Here is a 19646-nt window from a genome sequence, read left to right as displayed (position 1 = left end):
GGCATTCTCAGTCTGGAGAACGACGCCCTGTAGAGATGTGGGACACATGTTTGACCTCAATGGTATCCTCCCCTTCCAGAAGGTGAAAGAGGATTATGGCAGACCGGAGACGGACCGCTTGTCCTACTTACAGGTCAGACACTGGGTCTTGCACCCATCGGTTAAACCTGGCGCGCACCGTTTCCTCACGCCATACGAGAAATGGCTGCTGACGTGCACATCCGACAAAAAGCTACTTTCTGACCTATACCAACACCTACTCCTCACCGACATCCATACATACAACGCAGGGAGAGCCAGGTGGGAGAGGGATTTGGGGAGAGAGCTCACACGCAAGGAATGGGAGGGCGTATACCACAGAGCCAGACACTCAGCCTATCATATGGGTCTCACGGAAACGTTGACCAAAGTGGTCACTTATTGGTACCACACACCTGACCGGATACACCGTTGGGACCCTCAAGTTAGTGACCGCTGCTGGAGGGGGTGTGGGGAGCTCGGCACACTAGAGCACCTTCTGTGGAGCTGTGACTGATTACGGCCTTACTGGACCCCAATCCTAGACCTGATAGACATGCACTTAGACACACAACTTCCCCGATTCCCCACCTACTTGTTGCTTGGCCTCCCTAACCCCCTGATGTATCCCCTGAAGTCCATGAGGGGTAGGCTTATAGCGATTGCGGTGGGAGCAGCGATACAGAATATTGTGGCACACTGAAGAGACACTCAACCCCCCCTACAAATTGGTTGGTTGTATAGGCTTTGGACGATATTGGGCATGGAGAAACTCTCGTTGGCAAAGGCGGGGAGGAGTTCGGAGTTTGCAGACCTCTGGCGGCCGTTCCTGACCCTGCTTATGGGGGAGTTCAGGGAACTGAGCTGTCCTCACTACCTGCGACTGTTACGCCTCACAGAAACCCCACTTGCAGATCCTAAAACACAGCCACACAAGCCCAAAACACGTAAGGTGGATGCCGTCCAGGGACCCTTATAGGGTGTTGTCAGTCTATTGCTCAGTCTTCGCTCGGTGGACAGGGAGGGGGAGGTGTGTGGGGTAGGGGGGGGATTAGTTGGGGTTGTTTTTCTTTCTTGTTCCATGACACAATGCTACCAACAAGGCTTCTGAACCTTTACAACGCGGCCGGCCCAGTTGGGTTGTAGGCGGCTTGCTGTGTATAATGCGCATCAACTGGATTTCACTACAGTCTTACTTCTATGCATGTATGGTCCATGGTAGGCCTGCGCCACTTCATGCATGAGCCGCTGTACATCTTATGATGCTTTTTTCCTTAATAAAAAGATTTAATACTAAAACTAAGATGACAGAGTGACTTTACTCACTGATTTCATCTAACGATCAGCGGCACATAATGTTACAAACAGCTGTCTGAACATCTCGCCTATTCTTAATTGTTTTTACACCTGCTGAGCAAGGTGCATCGTAACAATTTTTGTATAACTGCAAAAAAACGTTTATTAAAAAAACACGTCAAACAAGAAAGAAATGTTAGGAAGAGACTGCTGAGAGACAACTTAGAACAACCTCAGAGGAAGCAAAGTCACTGAAGTACTGAGACCCAGAAGTGGGTGCTCTTCATAGTTTGATTTAGAATTAAACAAGTATGCCTCACTACTTACCTTCTGTACACGAAAGCCCTCAACAAAGGCATGAGCAAGGCTAGTACAAGGCCAAACAGACATTCGCCATTTGTTTCAGCGTGTCCAAACCCGGGCTGACACAGACCAACTGAACAAGTTGTCGCCGTGAGAGTGAGCGTTCTGCTCAAATGCTGTGAGCGTGGACAGGAGATGTGCATGCGTGTGAACATCGCCTGTCCGGGCGCGTGCCATCTCCTGTCTCCCTTCGCTAGCAAAAGCGACGACTATAGGTCTCGCCAAGGTGAGCAGTGCATGCGCTGCATTGCTAGGCGAGACCTACAAAGGAAACCAACCATCCCAAAGCTGAATCAGCCAAACCCCAAGCCTCCAGTCTAGCTAACAGGATTGAATGGGACACTGTATCAAAAGTCGCACTCAAATCCAATAGAATGAGTGTAGGGGTGCCACCGTCATCTAGATGTTGTGTTAGATGTTCAGTGATGCCCAAAAGGGAAGACTCCGTACTATGTTCAGTCCTGAAGCCAGACTGCGAGGGATGAAAAACATTTGGACCTTAACATGTGCAGCAAGCTGGGCATTGACATGTTTCTCCAAAATTTTGAAATAGACTGATAGCAAAGAGATAGGCCATAAATTGGAAAAACTAGAGGGATCCAAATGAGCTTTTTTCAAGAGCAGAAGGACCATAGCGCACTACCATTTCTGAGGCAATGGTAAGTTAAATATGCCAATTAGGTGTATATACATTTCATCATGTTGAAAGGAGGAGCACAGACATTTTACCTCTGGTTAGCTGGGGTAAAGTGCACAGAGGCCTATAGCTAGCAGAACAGTTAAGGCAGAAATCTGTGGGCACACCATGCAAAAGATGGTCATTTCCTACACCACCCAACCTACACTCTTACCTACTTTGCACAATACCTCCACTCTCACCACTACCTGTATTGTGGCTCACCATCACTGCAGCCATGTGGACCATTCATGTCAGACACAGGTTCAGGGACCGCCTAATAGTCTGATAGCTGTGATGAAGCCATCTGCTTCCCAGCATTGGGGTGGAAAGGGTGTGGGACTAAGCAAACCACTGGATGCCTCTTCTGTCAAGCCTCAGTCCGGAGCTCATCAGCCCTGCACCTGACTTCCAGTGCTCAAAGGTGCGGGGGTCTCCAGTGAACCAATCACCACCACTGATACACCGCTACCCACTGAAGCTCAGGGTGTCCACACAAAGAAAAAACAGAAATAATCTTGGTAAGGAGCACAGGGAAATTCTGGAAATTTGTTTAACATAAATTGATTTGCAGAGGGTGCAATGCTTGAAAAGGTGTGTTTTCCTAAAAGAGTACGGAATGAGTTGAGAAATGGGATGAGCAGGTGTTGCTTATTGTTACTCTGGACATATTTCTACAGTCGAGGGTGTCAGGCCAGGAAAAGTAACAGCACAGCATCAATTTTGTAAAGTTCACTACTGTTGGAATCCCTTCATCCTTCTGCATGAAGGTGCTCATCTCTGACATGAGAAGGAGACATTTTAATCTCCTTTTTCCATTTTGACTCCCTTGAATTGCATATACAGAGCACAGTGCAGGTTTTGTTCATCCCACGGACATCAACCCAGAAAAGAAATATGATATATAGAAGTAAGCCTCTTCCAAGTCTCACTTCGGATATAGAGAAAAGGAGCGTCTTGTTTACGCCTGTAAACATTGGCATAAAGACATCTGAGCAGTTGCCAGATAAAAACACAGCTGGATGGAGAGAATGTTTCACCATGGACTATCACTTACACATGGTAGGAAGGAACATTCGTTCAGCCCGGAAAATGGCATGTAGGCCCCTTTTGGTTTAAATTACCACTTCAATGCCATTTTCAGATAGTAACTACAAGGTTAACAAATATATCACCCTCTACCCCTCCTCAGGGAAAGATTGATACGTTTTGAGCTGCTCCGGCGGGCACTGTACAGCGAGGCGGTTTTAAGCAGCATAATCAGTGGCATGACAGGAAGTGCTGTTACAAATATCAAAATAAACATAACTTTATTATTATGGCCTCAAAATAAAAGTAAATACCTATACATTTCTGAACTAGATAGAATCATTGCAAGGAATTTTTAAATTACTCAAAATCAACATCACTGCCTCAAGCAGAGATTGATTTCACATGGTGCGTGATAAAAGTGCATGATTCACATTCTCTCTAATGTCAATGACATTGTTATGCTATGTGTATTTGTATAGTGCACAACTGACCTTGGAGGGTATCCTGGCTCTGAAGCAGGAGCTGTCTGGGCCGAGCCAGGCCAGTGGCTAGCGGAAGTTAGGTCTTTAGTTTCCTTTGGAATTCAAGAACTGAGGAGGCAGCCCTAATGTGCAGGGGCAGGTCGTTCCAGGCTTTAGGCACGAGGTAGGAGAAGGCCCGACTGCCAGATCTGGATCGGCGTATGAGGGCATGGGGTGTGATAAAGTAGGCATGCGGAAGTGTCCTTCAGGTTTGTGGACATTTTATGCGATTGTTGATGTACAGGGGACCAATGTTGTGCAATGCTTTGTATGTGAGTGTGAGGAGTTTGAAGGGTGCTTGTTTGTAGACTGGGAGCCTGTGGAGCTTTTTGAAGTGTGGGGTGATACGAGTGAGGGAGGTTCAGGGTGAGCCTGACTGCTGAGTTTTGTATGGTCTGGAATGATTCCAGCAGAGAGTGCTTAGCCATGATCCAGCTTTCTGGCAATGAGGTCTTGGGTGATGGTTCTGCATGTGTTAGTGGGAAGTCTTTTGAAGATCTTCTTGAGCATCTTGAGTGTGTGGTTGCAGGCTAGAGACTGTGTTCACTTGGCCAGTCATGGTGAATTGATTGTCAATTACTATTCAAAGATTTTTATCGTGGGCTGCCGGGAGGGGTGTAAGTCTAATTTGTCAGGCCACCAGGTGGAGTCCCATAGTGTGGTGTTTTTTGATGGAGATTACGACTTCTTTCTTGTCTATGTAGAGCGTGAGGCAGTTGGGTTTCATCCATCTGGTGACTTCGATCATGCAGGAGGGGAAATTGGTCTGGGTGTTTGGCATGTTGTTGGAGAGAGAGAGTATGAGCTGAGTGTTGGCAGTGTATGATATGTTTGATTGATTCCATGAGCGTAGATGATGCTGGCAGTGGGGCCATGTAGGTGTTGAACATGATGCGGCTGCGTGAGGATATGCACTCCGCAAATGATGTTGACAGGGTTGAAGGTGAAGGGAGCCAGGCTGACCGACTGGGAGCCACCTGTCAGGAAGTAGCAAACCAGCGAAGTGCGAGTCCTTAGATGTCAGCTTTGTGCAGTCATTGGTCAAGGATAGGGTGGGAGACGTGTTGAAGGTTGAGGAAAGATCCAGTAGGATGAGGGCCGCTGTGTTACCTTTGTCTATGAGCAACTGGATGTTGTCCATGCCAGGTAGGCTAGCAGGGAGATAGGCCGGTAGTTGGCAAGTGTGATTTGGGCCTGCTGTGCATTTCTTGAGTAGGAAGAGTACCCTGGCGTGTTCCCAGATATTCCAGTAGGTGGTTTTGATGACGGAGTCATTCAGGATTGGGGTGAACGCTGCACTGATGAGGTCCAATCCTTTGATGAAGACGTGGTAAGGGCTGGTGTCTGAGAGCACTCCGGAGTGTATGGGCTTTTCCCCCCGCCCCAAGCATTTGCCCCATGTTGCTTTCTATTCTCGCTCATGTGCTTCTTCCTTGGACGCTGTTTTTCTTTTTCCCAGCCAGCTCTGCTTTGCCTCCTCCTCCCACTCTCACCCCCCCCCACTCCATGGTCTTTTTTTAAATTAATTTTCTTTTGCAGGCGACCAGGCAACACATTTCTGTCTTCCCATCTGCCTTGAAAACACTTTTGCGCTACTTCTATTTCTTTTTTTTATTTACTGACCCGTTTCAGATTAGTACATTTTAAAAAAGTGGCCCGGTGGACAAACTTAAAACAGCCTGGACTGGGGAATTAGGTGACTTTGACGAAACGGACTGGCAGACCGCGCTCTCCTCACCCCGGGAGGTCGCTATATCATCAAGGCTCAGACTGATACAATTAAAAGTCTTGCACCAAGTTTATTACACGAGGGTCACACTACATAAAATAGGAAGAGCCACACACCAGTACTGTTTGAGGGGCTGCGGGGAGGCGGGGACGTTCTACCACACTATCTGGGATTGCCCATTCATTGCTGAGTACTGGTCCAAGGTTATGCGAACCATATCACAAGTGGTTGATGCTTCCCTGCTCCCAGAGCCGCGTCGGTGTCTACTGAACGTTTGAGAGCCTAATGATTTAAATAACTCGATGCAGGACTGGGCAACGCTGGGTATTGTGTATGCTAAGCGGAATGTGGCCAAGGCCTGGGGATCCCCCGTGTCACCGGCGCTCAGGGAATGGAGTGCAGATATGGACTCGGCGATGGTTGCTGAAAAGGCAGTATATCTAAATCGGAAGTGTCCACGAAAATGGGGGAAAATTTGGGGAGCATGGAATAAATACAGAGGGTATATTTGTGAACCACCTCAGATGGAAAGTGATGGAGACTCAGAATAAAGTGGAGGGGGAGGGACACTCGGGAATGAATGGGCGGGTGATGTACAGATACCTTCAATGTAAAAAAGATGCATCCCCAAGATCGAATGAGATGTCCACTATGTATCGTTATAACTGTGCACGATTGATGCGTACAATGTACACCCTAAAAATGTCTAATGTTCACCTTTATTTACAATAAAAATTGTTTTGAAAAAAAAAAAAAGTGGCCCGGTGTTATTTTATAGACGTGCATTTGTAAAAGAGCATGAGCACCCCTACAAAACTATACTGTGTCATGGTGCCTCTTTCTGTTAAGCTGTTCAACTTGCTGCCCAGCTGCCTAGCATCTTCGTGTTCCCATACAACATGGCTAAAAGGCATTGGCAAATGAGTTGGCCGATAAGTCCCAAAGGCCAAACCTATTAGCTTTGCCAGTGCTTGTTTAAACGGCGGGAGCCTATCTTATTCTGCTTGTAATACATTTTTTAAACTAATGACCAACATATTCACAGTGGTTTCTGCCACAGATTAGGACCTCACAGCACTATAAAACACATAATATTTTCTTAGCGGAACATGCACCCTTGCATCCAAAATAGACCCAAGCATGCATTTTGCACTAAATGCAACAGAACTTGAACAGCACCACCCAGTAGCCACTCATGCCCACTAAATGTTTTGTTCCTGTGCACCTGTAGTAGGATTGTTGTGCCAAATTAGCAGGGCCGGACTGAGAACCCAAAGCAGCCCTGGCAATTTAATCGGACCAGCGCTCAGGCGGTTCCAGGCTGTGCAAGTGTGAAGCACTGCTGCTTTTGTTGCTGGGGATCGATATTGCAGCACTGCCCCAAAACCAGCCCCCAGTCACAAAACCGGCCCCCACCGTGGCAAAACCGGCCCCTACCCTTCCAGCCTCCCGGGAAAAAGCCCGAGGCCCGCTACTGCCAGTCTGGCCCTACAAATTACTCATAGTTACACAAATAGGCGTGATCGTGTAATTTTTGGTAATTTCGAATCAAGATAGTAATGCAACATTGCCCTGATTACTCCGATGTAATTAAAATTTCGCCCAGGCCTAATAGATCACAATTATTTGCCCACCCCTTAATTTGCCAGGTTGGTGCCTTTCCTACATTTACTCCATGGTGTAGTTTCCCCCCCACATATTGGAAACATTTCCGTGCGAATGCTATTAGGCGTTGAAAATAAATGTGTGTTTTTCTTGGTAGTTAACATTAAAGCAGATCTGCTCACGTCTTTGAAACTGTATGGATCTTGGAGATTTTTTTCGCAAAACAACTTAAGAGGTTTGTAACAGACCCAAGTTTAAAGGAAAACCCCTCAATCGTAGCATTTACGAAAATTACTGGAGGTTTCGGGTGAAAATACTGTGCAAATTCGCATTTCACTAATGCTCCGCCATTTTAAGACCTGTCGGTAAATCATCATTCGGGCGCAGGGAGGAGGGTGCAACCTGTTCTTACATACATCTCCAAAGAATGTCTTAGTCAGACATCCACCTCGACCAGCGTCTCAGGAATGCCTAAGGCATGAATATACCTGGTACTGCTCAAAAATGTTTAAGTCAGAGGATAGTCACGTCCAGCGCTCACCAGGCGTGGGGGTGTCATCCAATGACCTGCTTCCTCGTCTAAATGGAATGTCTGTCATAGGACAACCTGCCGTCGCGCATCAATGGTGAGGCTGAACAAAGAACAACTGTGCTTTGGTGAATTTGAGTTTCTGTTAGATGGACGGTAGCCAGACCTCGAAATCTTAAAATCACACTCCTGAGGAGAAAACAACCTCTTCCGATTGAACAGCAGAAAGGAGGAATCGACTCGGCAGCCAAGCAACTTTTAGGTGCTAACCAGAATTTATTACCTCAAAACCTCACGGGACAGATTTACAAGCCCTCTGCGCCACTTTTGCGCTGCCGGCGTAAAGCTAGCACCATGCTGCAACGGATTTACAACGTGACACATCTAGGGAGATGCGTCACGTTGTAAAGCCCTGTGCCACATGAAACCTGCGTCAGGTTTCATGTGGGCGTTCCGGCGCAGGGTGGGCGTTCCGGCGCAGGGTGGGCGTTCCGGCGCAGGAACGCCTTGAAAAAGTGCCTGAGTGAAATCTACAAGATTTCACTCAGTCACTTACCGACGCCGCTGCGTCAAAACCTTGCACCTGCTTGAAGCAGGCTTACGGCTTGACGCACCACTTTGTGTATGGGCAGGCCACGAGCATTGCTGGAGTTGCGTCGCACTTACGACACGACTCCAGCAATGCGCCACCCTTCCGACGGGAGATACATCACGCATCTGTTTATCCTTGCGCCATGATGCGCCACATTCTAAATGCAGCATATCTGTGGAGGCGCAACTGTAAACTTGCATGACGCATCTTATCTGGCACATCTCTGCTGATTTGCAGGGATGCGCCAGTTGTCATAAAACTGCCCCCCATCTCTATAGTTGGTACATTACTCCATATCGTCAAGGACGCCTTGTGCCTGCCCTTGGGTTTCCTTTAACAACCTATTGCATTCTGGGAGTTGTAGTCTTGTTTCATTTAAACTCTACCAAATGGACGAACACACCTGAAAACCAATGTTTTGTAAAAAGGAAAGCCCTGGACTGGAACTTGGTATCCTTGATGACACAGGGTTTTCTGGAAATCTTACTCTTATCCAGGTTATAATTGCAAAGGGCCCTCTTAGACCTAGAGTATTTCGGGTCAGAGGAGCGTAAACTGAATAACGAAGTTCAAAACCAACTCCTAGACAGTGACAACCATTTACCACACTCAGTCCGAATTCTCAGAGATAGCATTCTAGTTCCTGTAGGAAGAGAGATTCTTTATGCAGAAACAACATAGACAAATAGGGATAGGCCCTTTATCCTCGGGACAGTGTTGCACAAATTGTGATATCGGTGATACTGAAGGAACTATTATATTTCAGTTGTGTGTATAAAGGGGAATATTTATGTGTAATGGTATTTCTGTAAGCTACTTGTGTTGTATGTATGAATAAGGATATCCGCCCTTTCTTATAACAAAAAAGAATAGGTCTTTTTTGCACACACAAGAAAGGTTGGAGATTTAAAAAAAAAAGCATAATGGAAGGGTTCAAAAAGTTCTAGCATCTTCTGGAGCTAAATCTACGACCCCAAACTTTATAATATAGTACAAAGGGTATAAGCAAGCACGCTCGATTTAACAACCTAAAAGGTATAACACTATGACCTGACTACCACTAGTATAGGTATTAGCAAATTAGGTCCATTGGAAAACCGCAGGAATTACTATCGAATGGGCTGATGTAAAATCAGTCAGTGGATAATTACAATATATCCAAACTACTATGATCGGTCCACAAATGGTTACAGGCATATATCTCAGTAGGTGGGAGCTGCAGAGATTTTACCCCAAGCCCAGTAATTCCCCGCCCACTGATAGGAATTGCTACTGGTTGACAAAGGGAGACTGAACAGCTTCTCAGTGGATTAGTAGTCACCCCAGCCTGGCATCACACAAGGGTCAGGCTATGCATCTGCTGCAGGAGATGGAATATTACCTACCCCAGAGAGGGCACCTAAAGAGGGTCACAAACCTCAGGAGTTTGTATCCTGAAAACAGCTGATCATGGCTGGAGCACCCATGGCCATGTGTTAGGCTGCAAATTGGTTTTCATCTACTGCAGTCAAGAACGGTGTTCCCTGATTTAGTGTTAGGGTGCAACTAGGCTGACAATCAGTAGCGTCTCAATGTATTCTGCGAGCAGGGAGATCAGCCTCAGCCAATGAAAAGCCAGGGATATAGAGTGCAGGAGAGAAACCCTAATGGTCATCTTGAACTCAGTGTAGGATGGCACAGGCTTCCAAAAAGTCAAAGCAGGGCTCAACAATCTTCTTCAGGCCACTGTCCTGCCCATCACGGTGTTATGCCACCAGGTGTTTAATACAGGTTTGTTAGGTTTCTAAAGTGAATAACAGAAAGGTTGAGCAGTCACCAGCATGTGCAGTCCACCTGTATCTCCAGTGCTTTGTCAACCCTCTTGTGATGAAGATGTTGATCTTACTTCTCAGGTATACTCCAGATCAACTGGGCTGCAGGTTCTTTGAGAGTTACCATGCAGATGGGTCTAAGTTAACCAAGCAATGGCAGGTCATCATATTCAGCGGATACTCCTCCTCACTCTGGGCAGAGCAAGTCCTTTTCTTCAAAGAAGTCAAGCAGCAGCAGTGTCATCAGCACCACAGCTAGGCTTCCTCCCAGCTTTGAAGGAAACAGCAACACCAGGTGTACTAGTTCACCTACCTCTCCTCAGATGGTAGTACAGCGCTTCAGTCAGAAGTCAAGATGATTACAAAGTAACCGACGTGGAACTACATGTATTCAGTTTGAGAAAGTTGATTAAAGACCATTCGTTCTTGTATGCAATTGACAATCGTAAGACACTAGAGATTTCAGGAGCCCCTGCAACAGCAAAAAGATTGCTTTCTGCAAGTGGCAGTGTGTCTCTAATTTTGCAACACAGGATGGTTAAAGGAAATTTAAGATCTGGCAATAATTGAGAGGATTTCCTTTTATCTTATCGAAGAGCATCCTTGTAGCAACAAACTATAAGGAAGATGGTAACCTATACAAGTGTGTGTGTGTAATTGTGTGTCTTGTTTACAGGTAATCAAAGTAGGTATTGAGCGGTCATTTGGCGGAAACATGGCGGCCGCAGGCTAGAGCGGCGCGCACGCTCCTGAGAGCAGCCGATCCAATCCTACACTGCTACCGCTAGCACCAGGATGGTAATGTGAGCGAAAGCTGGAGAAAATCCGGACCCCTTGAAAACTGTGTACTGACTCTCGGCTGCAGTGATCGGTGTTTCGTTTGTCCTTCACGGCGGTTTCTCTCCCCCACCAAGCGAGTACGGGCTCAGGATCGGAGCGCGGAGAAGAGGGGGCGGAACCCTTCGGGTGAGCAGGCTTTCGACTCTGGGTTGCAGTGACCGGTGTTTCGTTTGGGCTTCACGGCGGTTTCTCTCCCCCACCAAGCGAGTACGGGCTCAGGATCGGAGCGCGGAGAGGAGGGGGCGGAACCCTCCGGGTGTGCAGGCTTTCGATTCTCGGTTGCAGTGTCTGCCGGTGGACGTTTCTAGTCGAGATCAGAGGTGCAGAGATATAAAAGCACAGAAAGCTCTACGCTGATCCGGTCTTTTTCTTAGTTTATTCTTCTGCCACTGGGACTTTGAATTTGTGGATGTGCCCACCGGCAGTGTTACCTTCGCTGATCTCCGCTCCTCGACTGTGTTGGTGGCGGGCGGCAGCGGAGATAAGGCGCGGCCGGGTGGCCGCAGCACGGAGACTTCACACGGTGGCAGAGAACGGTGGAGGGAGCAAGGAAAAGCACCGCAAGGCAATAGATGTGGTAGATGCTGAGATAGCCGGAAAAACGGGAGAAGCTCAAAGAGAACCGGCCGAACTGGAGGATCAAGGTGATACCAACACTTGCCCAAGTAAGGTGGGGTTAACTAATGCAAGGGGGGCCACAAATAGCGATTGTAAAAGAGGCTATAGTGAGGATCGGACCAGGGAATCTCAAGTGAGAGTAAGAAGGAGCAAGGCCAAAACTCAGGAAACTTCAGGAAAAGAACTACAGGGCCCAGTGTGCACTTGGGGGGAGGTTCACAAGAAAGCACAGGACCTAAAAAAAAAATCTGAATCAGTTCTAGACACTAAAAAACAGCAAAGAAATAAGAATAAATTCAAGAATAAGAGCTCGAAAGCCCCGGGTGATATTACACCATCACAGCGCTCATATTTTAGAGTCCTACCCCAAGTTCTGCAGATTACACAGATTACCCAGGATATGGCAGCAGTTGCGTTAGAAAGCAATAAGCAAATGCAGAGCAACCCCGACTCACAGGCACGCTCTTGACATTTTTGAGCTGTTGTCATCAGAAAAACCATTATGCCTTATGCTTACGGAAACCTGGCTCAATGAGTCTTCGAATCCAGATATTGCAACTGCTATTCCGTCTGACTATATACTGTATAGACAGGATAGGGTTTTGGGTAGGGGCGGTGGAGTCGCACTTGTAGTTCAAAAATCTTTTGCTTGTGCGATATTACCATCATTACCTATCTCAGGCTGTGAATCGCTCGCCTTTTCCATTACTCTATCCCCTCATCAATCTTTTACTGGGCTCCTGATTTACAGACCTCCTGGCCTACGAGGTTCCTTCTTTAATGAGTTTCAATCTGCTGTCACCACGCTCTGTCTGAAGGTTGCACACTGTGTCGTTCTAGGGGATTTTAACATCCATATGTATGTTGAGTTAGACAAAGATGCTATTAAAATCAAGGACATAACTGATCCTCTTGGTCTAACTCCTTACATCTCGAGTGCGACCCATGATAAAGGTCACACCCTGGACTAAGTGTTTTCCACCATTCCCCTCATTAATACCTGCTCCATACCTGTCCTCTGGTCGGACCACTCTTTGATCAGTTTTTTCATTCAGGGCAGAAGTAAATCATTGTGCATTAATTCTAACCATCTAAGGCACCCCAGTAGACCGTATCATAAAATCACTCCCGAAAGCCTAGCTCAAGCATATCAGGAACATCCCTGTTTTTTATCCGGTCATCTGGAGAAGGACCTGGATACGTTTCAGAAATGGCTGATCGAAAGGCTTGATGATCTTGCCCCACTTTCTACGCCCCGTTCATCTTCCAAGCGTAGCTCCGCTCCTTGGTACTCAAATTCACTTGCTCTGACTCGGCGTAACTGCAAGCTAGCCGAAAGACTCTGGCGGAAGCAATATGATGCGGAATCTAAGTCTGCATACAAAACTGCCATTAAGTCCTATCATGCCAATATTCTGGAGGCTAAAAAGAATTATTTTGCAAACAGAATCGAGTCAGATTCAAACTCTTGTAAAGAAATCTTTACTATTGTTAAAGAGTTTGTTCCTCCTAAATCCAGTACAGTACAACACAAGTTCTCTGAACTTTGGGTAACGGAGTTGGCTACTTTTTTCACGACAAAAATTAAAATGATCCAAGAATCTTTCCCTCCCCCTGTTTTCAGTTCACCCCTCACAGAGTGTAACCCGTTGTCCCTTTTTTCTGACTCCTGTCCTATTTTATCGGAGTTTCCAATTCTCTCGGAATCTGCGTCTCTGGATCTCCTACTCAGGATTAAATCAGGCTCTCCTTTGGACCCTTGTCCGGCGACTTTTTTAGCCAGTAACGCCAATATTATGAATGTGTTAATTAATCCTGTTCTGAATCTGTCTTTGACTAGTGGTACTGTCCCGCCGGCCTGGAAGAAGGCAATGGTTGTTCCACTCTTGAAAAAACCTGGCCTTGACCCGGAAAAGCATGTCAACTACAGACCCATATCTCTCCTGCCCAGTCTAGCTAAAATCGTTGAGAAGCACGTCCATTCTGTGCTCTCCTCCTTCCTTGAAGACCATGGGTTATTCCATTCTACCCAGTCAGGCTTCCGCTCCAATTTGAGCACTGAGACCGCACTATTGGAAGTGAATGAGGCCATCAAGGAAGCTCTCGACTCAGGCGGCAGAGCTATGCTGGTGATGTTGGATTTGTCGGCGGCCTTCGACACCGTCCCACATGAGGCCCTCCTGTGGAGACATCGCGAGGTCGGTCTCAGGGGGACGGTGCTGAGCTGGTTTAGATCTTACCTAGCAGGCCGTCGACAAGTGGTCTGGGCACCCCCGTACTCTGCTGAGGTGCCGCCGATGGATGTTGGAGTTCCTCAAGGGTCGGTGCTTAGCCCGACCCTTTTCAACATCTTTATGACTCCATTGGCGGTGCTGGCGGAGTCTCTGGGTGCCCAGATCATATCATACGCTGACGACACCAAGCTGCTCTTCACCTGTAAAAAGGGCATGGAGTTTGACGGGGAGAGCATCCGTGGTTGCCTTGGGGCTGTTTTTGACTGGTTTCAGCGAAGCAGCCTCAAGTGCAACCCCGACAAATTGGAGGTGCTCTTTTTTGGCTGTCAAGTAGACCCGCCTTGGCAGGAATGGTGGCCAGTGAGCATGTCACCCCCTTCCGCTTCCTCTCTGGTTGCAAAAAATCTGGGGGTTAAAATCGAAAACACCTTATCACTTAAATCCCAAATCACAGGTCTTACCAGTACCTGTTTTGGCCTGTTAAAAATGCTGCGTAAATTCCTTCCACTTCTCCCTCTGGTTCACAGGAAACTGACGGTACAGGCCTTAATTTGTTCCAGGCTTGATTATTCAAATATCCTTTACCTTGGCTTGCCTGACTACCTCCTGCACAAACTACAGGTAGTCCAAAATTCTGCAGCAAGGGCCATTTTTGGCTTACCCCGCCATGCTAGGGCCTCGGAGCTGCTTCTGTCCCTTCACTGGCTTCCTGTCAGGAAGCGGATTACATTCAAAGCTCTCACATTGGCCCATAAGGCACTCCACTCGGTAGGTGCCCGCTACATCCAGAAACGGCTTTCCTTTTACAAGCCATCTCGATCTTTGAGATCTGAAACTCTTGGCCTGGCAACTGTTCCATCCATTAGGAAAGTCAGGACAGGTGGTCGTTCGTTTAAGTATCTCGCCCCGAAACTATGGAATTCCCTTCCCGTCGAGCTGCGCCTCATTCCCAATCTACTGGCCTTTAGAAAGGCCTTGAAAACATGGCTCTATAATCAATAACTGTTATGTTCCCTGCCTTCCTTTTCTTTTCAGTCATGGGTCAGAAAGCGCCGGGACACTCCTCGGAGTAGCCGAGCGCTATATAAGACACCCATTAACATAACATAACAACCGGGGGTGTAAATATGGTGCAACAAGATGAGGGGCCGAAGCTTCAGCTATTCCACCCACACCTCTGGCTTCAAAAACCCCTACAGAGAAGGGAGCTCACAGCACAATATCACAAGAGGGGGCGTCCCTGGATGCATCAGTTGGAAGGGAGGCTGAACAAAACATAGTTCTAGACTTTGGTAAATCGCTTGAGGCTATAGTCTCCTCCATCGCAACAATGAGAAAAGAGATTAGACAGAAATTTGTAGTCTCTAAAGTTAATCAAAATGAAATAAGAGCAACCTGTGAGGAGTTAGGTCATAAGGTTGATGGCCTTTATGAGAGGACCGAGACTCTAGAAAGCTCTGTGGGTCTACTAACAAATAATCTGGAGTGCGCCAGGTCAAAAATATACAATCTTCAAAAAGAGGGAGAAAGCATGAAAGAGCGAATAGAAGTGTTGGAAAACTTTTCCAGACGCAACAACATTCGACTTTTGAAGATCCCGGAAGGGAAGGAAAGTGGAGATCTTAAGGGATACATAACAAAACTAATAAAAGAGGCACTCAACTTGGAGGAAACGGTTGAATAACTCGGTAAGGAATCCAACGGATACATAGAGATCCATTTCGCTTGAACCCAGCAAGGACCAAACCTAGGAAAATGTTAGTTAACTTCCTGACGTATACTCTTAAGGAGAAAATACTAAACCTAGCTTTGAAAGCTGGTACAATAAAAGGTCCTGATTTTTCTTTTGAAATTCGCTCTGATCTTTCAAAAACTACACTGGACAGACAGTGGGAATTGGGGCAGCGCATGGATAAATTTAGATCTTATGGGGCTACGGTGCAGATGAGATTCCCTGCATTCCTGCGCGTCATGTATAATAATAAAATGCATAATGTCCGCACTACACACGACGCAGATGAGTTGTTAGAATCCATCCGAGATCATGCCCAAGCCCAAGCCCACGACCAGGCTCACTCTCACAAGGCTTAGAAATCAAGGTTATACATAGATAAATGAAAAGGGAAGATTTCAAATAGGGAAACGGTAACATAAAAGGGGGAAAGGGAGGGCAGAGAAAGGGGAAGAAGGGGAAAAAGGAAGGGAAGGAAGAAAAAGAAAGAAGGAAAAAAAATATATATATATACGCACAATAAATGTAGATAGTCACGGGAGATCATGCACAGGGATAGGCAGGAATGAATAAATAATTAAATAAATCTCCAAAGACGAAAAGGAAAAAGGGAGAGAAGAGAAGAGAGAAGGAAGAAAGGGAGAAAAGGGAAAGGAAAGAAAAAAGAGGGAGAAGAAAAAAGAAAAAAAAAAGAAAATGCATGTATATATATATATATATATATATATATATATATATATATATATATATATATATATATATATAATAGATATGAAAATAGCACTTAAAACTCCCGCTTAACTCCCGCCTACGATTACTTTAAAGAGGTAGAAGAAAAAAAGGAAAGCAATTTTTTTTCTTTTTTTTGGAAGGCCTTTTTTTCCCGATTTGCTCACAGACCAACATACTCTTGTAATAATAGGTAGCAGTAGTAGCTCATGGATGGGCTGTAGACGGGCGTTAACCTGGCTAAAGACCAAGCCAGAGTAAACATGGGGGGGTTTCCTGGGGTAAGGGTAGGGGGGTGGTGGTTGAATGGAAAAAAAAAATCCTCATTTGCGCTCCTCTACTGTTGGTTTAAACATCCAACAATACGATTTTCACTAAGACAGGCTTTTTTCATGCCAGGTCTAAGAAAATTCCATGTAAATACAAAAAAAAACGAAGGGTGTCAGGGGAAGATGCAAACTATGACATGTACTAAATTTTTGTCCTGGAACGTAAATGGTCTGCGAGTGAGAGGAAGACGTGAGCAAATACTACAATATCTGAGAGACTCACCGGCGCAGGTCATAGTGTTGCAGGAAACACACCTTCTCAGAACAGAGGCAAATATTATATTAAAAAAACATAGATGGATCGATAAATTTTGTTCCACAGACCACAACGCTAACATAAGAGGAGTAGTGTTCATCTTTAAAAAATCTGCAAAGGCAGAAATTTTAGAGTGCAGGGAAGACCAAACAGAGAGATGGCTAATGGTTAGAGTTTCGCTTGATGGTCATACTAGAATTTTGGTGGGTTACTATGGTCCAAACTCGGATGACCCATCACATCTAGATGCAATAAGGACTCAATTACTAACAATGCAAGAGCCAATAATCTGGATGGGTGATTTTAATATTGTTCTCGATCCCAAACTAGATAAATCAATAAGATCTAAAAATATTGGCTCGATTAAATCTAGAGAAACACTTAAAGCAATTATGACACACATGGGTCTGGCTGATCTTTGGAGAGAAAAAGTGGGTAAAAAGATTGGGGTGTCCTATAGGAACAGTAGGTTTAAACACAAATCCAGAATAGACTATGCCTTTTTTAGTTACTGTCTAAAAGACACTCTAGAATCAATAGAATATCTACCATCACATCTGTCAGACCACTCGGCGTTAGAATTTACTCTTAAGTCCGAAACCTCTGTCAAACACCCTTCATGGTCCGTTGATAGGACACTCCTGCTTGAAGAAGAGGAAATTAACTTCCTAATTAACGAATCTATAACCTTCTTCGATTTAAATAGAAACTCAGCCACCCCAACAATCATCTGGGAGACATTTAAAGCGTTTTTAAGATGGCAAATTACCAACAGAGCCTCCCATAGGCGGAAGTTATACTTTGACAAGATAAATATAATAGAACAAGACATGAAAACCTTAGAGTCAAAAATGGCCTTGCCATCAAGAACAGCTGAAGAACAAGAAAAAATGACTGAGTTGAAAGCTGAGTTAGAACATACACTGCAGGAGAGAATAAATAGAAGGTGGGAAGCGAGTAAATCTTCTCAATTTGAGTTTGGAGAAAGTGCAGGAAAAATTCTGGCTTGGAAAATCAAATCTGATAAAGCCCTAAACTACATCAGGGAAATTAAGATAGAAGGTGAGCCAGAGACAAGAACTACCAGTCCTGAGATAGGGAGAGCATTTCTTGAATTTTTTCAGGATATTTACAAAGAGAATCTCCCCAATGATCCAAGCGCAAGAGATAGCTGGCTGGAAGCTATTACACTACCAAACTTCTCAATAACCCAGAGCAAATCATTAGAATCAGTCATCACACAAGAGGAGGTGAAAAAAGCTATCAGTCAAACTAAGAAAGGCAAAGCGGCAGGCCCAGATGGTTTGCCGGGAGAGATCTACAAAACACTTGAGAATGCCATTATACCAGTATTAACTGCACTCTTTAATGACATTCTATTGGAAGAACAGCCTATGCCTAAATCTTGGGGTGAGGCCACAATTGTTCTTATCCCAAAATCAGGGAAATCCCCATTAGAGTGTGGGTCATACAGACCAATATCGTTACTTAATAACGACTATAACATTTTTACAACTATAATTGCCACAAGATTGGCTAGCATTATTGGTACTGTAGTCCATCAAGATCAGAAAGGATTTATTAAGGGGCGACAATTAGCTGAGCTAACGCGTGAGCTAATTGGGGCTATAGACATTGCCACCGCTTTCTCTCTCCCCTTGGCCACCCTGACTCTAGACGCAACTAAGGCGTTTGACAGAGTTAACTGGCTTTACCTAAATGACGTCCTAAAAAAATTCAACTGTGGTGAAGTGTTCTGCAGAACTATTAAACAGCTATGCAATTCACCGTCAGCTAGGCTGCTGGTTAATGGGTCCTTGACTGAAGCATTCAATATCACAAGAGGAACAAGGCAGGGTTGCCCGCTTTCCCCTCTCCTATTTGATCTATACATCGAGCCTTTTGCCCAGGTGTTAAGGGAAGAGGCGAATATTTCATCCTTCTGTTTCGGAGAGTGGGAAAGACGGGTAGACCTATATGCAGACGACATATTAGTGTTTACTGCTGATCCAGTCAAGGCATACCCAGTGGTTATACAACGCGCTGTAGAATTCGGCCATGTCTCGGGTTACGACATAAACTCGAGTAAGAGTGAGATCATGGCATGGAACCTACCCAACCTAGATCTTGGGATTAACATCTCATCCTCAATGCGGTATCTGGGAATCAAAATAACTCAAGACGTGGGCAGCCTTGCACAAACTAATTTGGAAAGAATACATAGTGAAAGCAAAAGACTTATGAAATCTTGGACACATTTGCCTCTCTCTATAACAGGAAGGGTAATCTTAGTCAAAATATGTATTCTCCCAAAATTCACCTTACTTTTTAATACTATCCCAATAGCTATGAATACAAAAATGATGGAAAAATGTCAAAGAGAAATCAATTCATTTATATGGAACTACAAGACCACAAGAATATCATGGAAGAAGCTCAGAAGAAGAAGAGAAAAAGGGGGCCTTGCACTACCGGACCTAATGTTCTATTCATGGGCCTTTCAGATGTCCTATTCTAGAATGCTTCTTAAAATGCCATCTAATCTACCTAATACATCCATGTACGGAGCCATGCTAAAGGGGACAAATCTTGCAGCAGATGGCTTTATGTTTAAGTTTGGAAGTCAGACATTCTTTAAAAATATAAAATTGAAAATATTACATTCATGGGCCAAAAATTGGGTTAACATCAGGAAAAAACTGGGACTATCTTATTACTCAAACTATTCCCCAATAT

The sequence above is a fragment of the Lissotriton vulgaris genome, chromosome 11, assembly GCF_964263255.1.
Source record: "Lissotriton vulgaris chromosome 11, aLisVul1.2, whole genome shotgun sequence".
Classification (NCBI taxonomy): Eukaryota; Metazoa; Chordata; class Amphibia; order Caudata; family Salamandridae; genus Lissotriton; species Lissotriton vulgaris.
The sequence above is the reverse complement of the archived record's forward strand: the minus strand, read 5'-3'. Positions refer to the sequence as shown.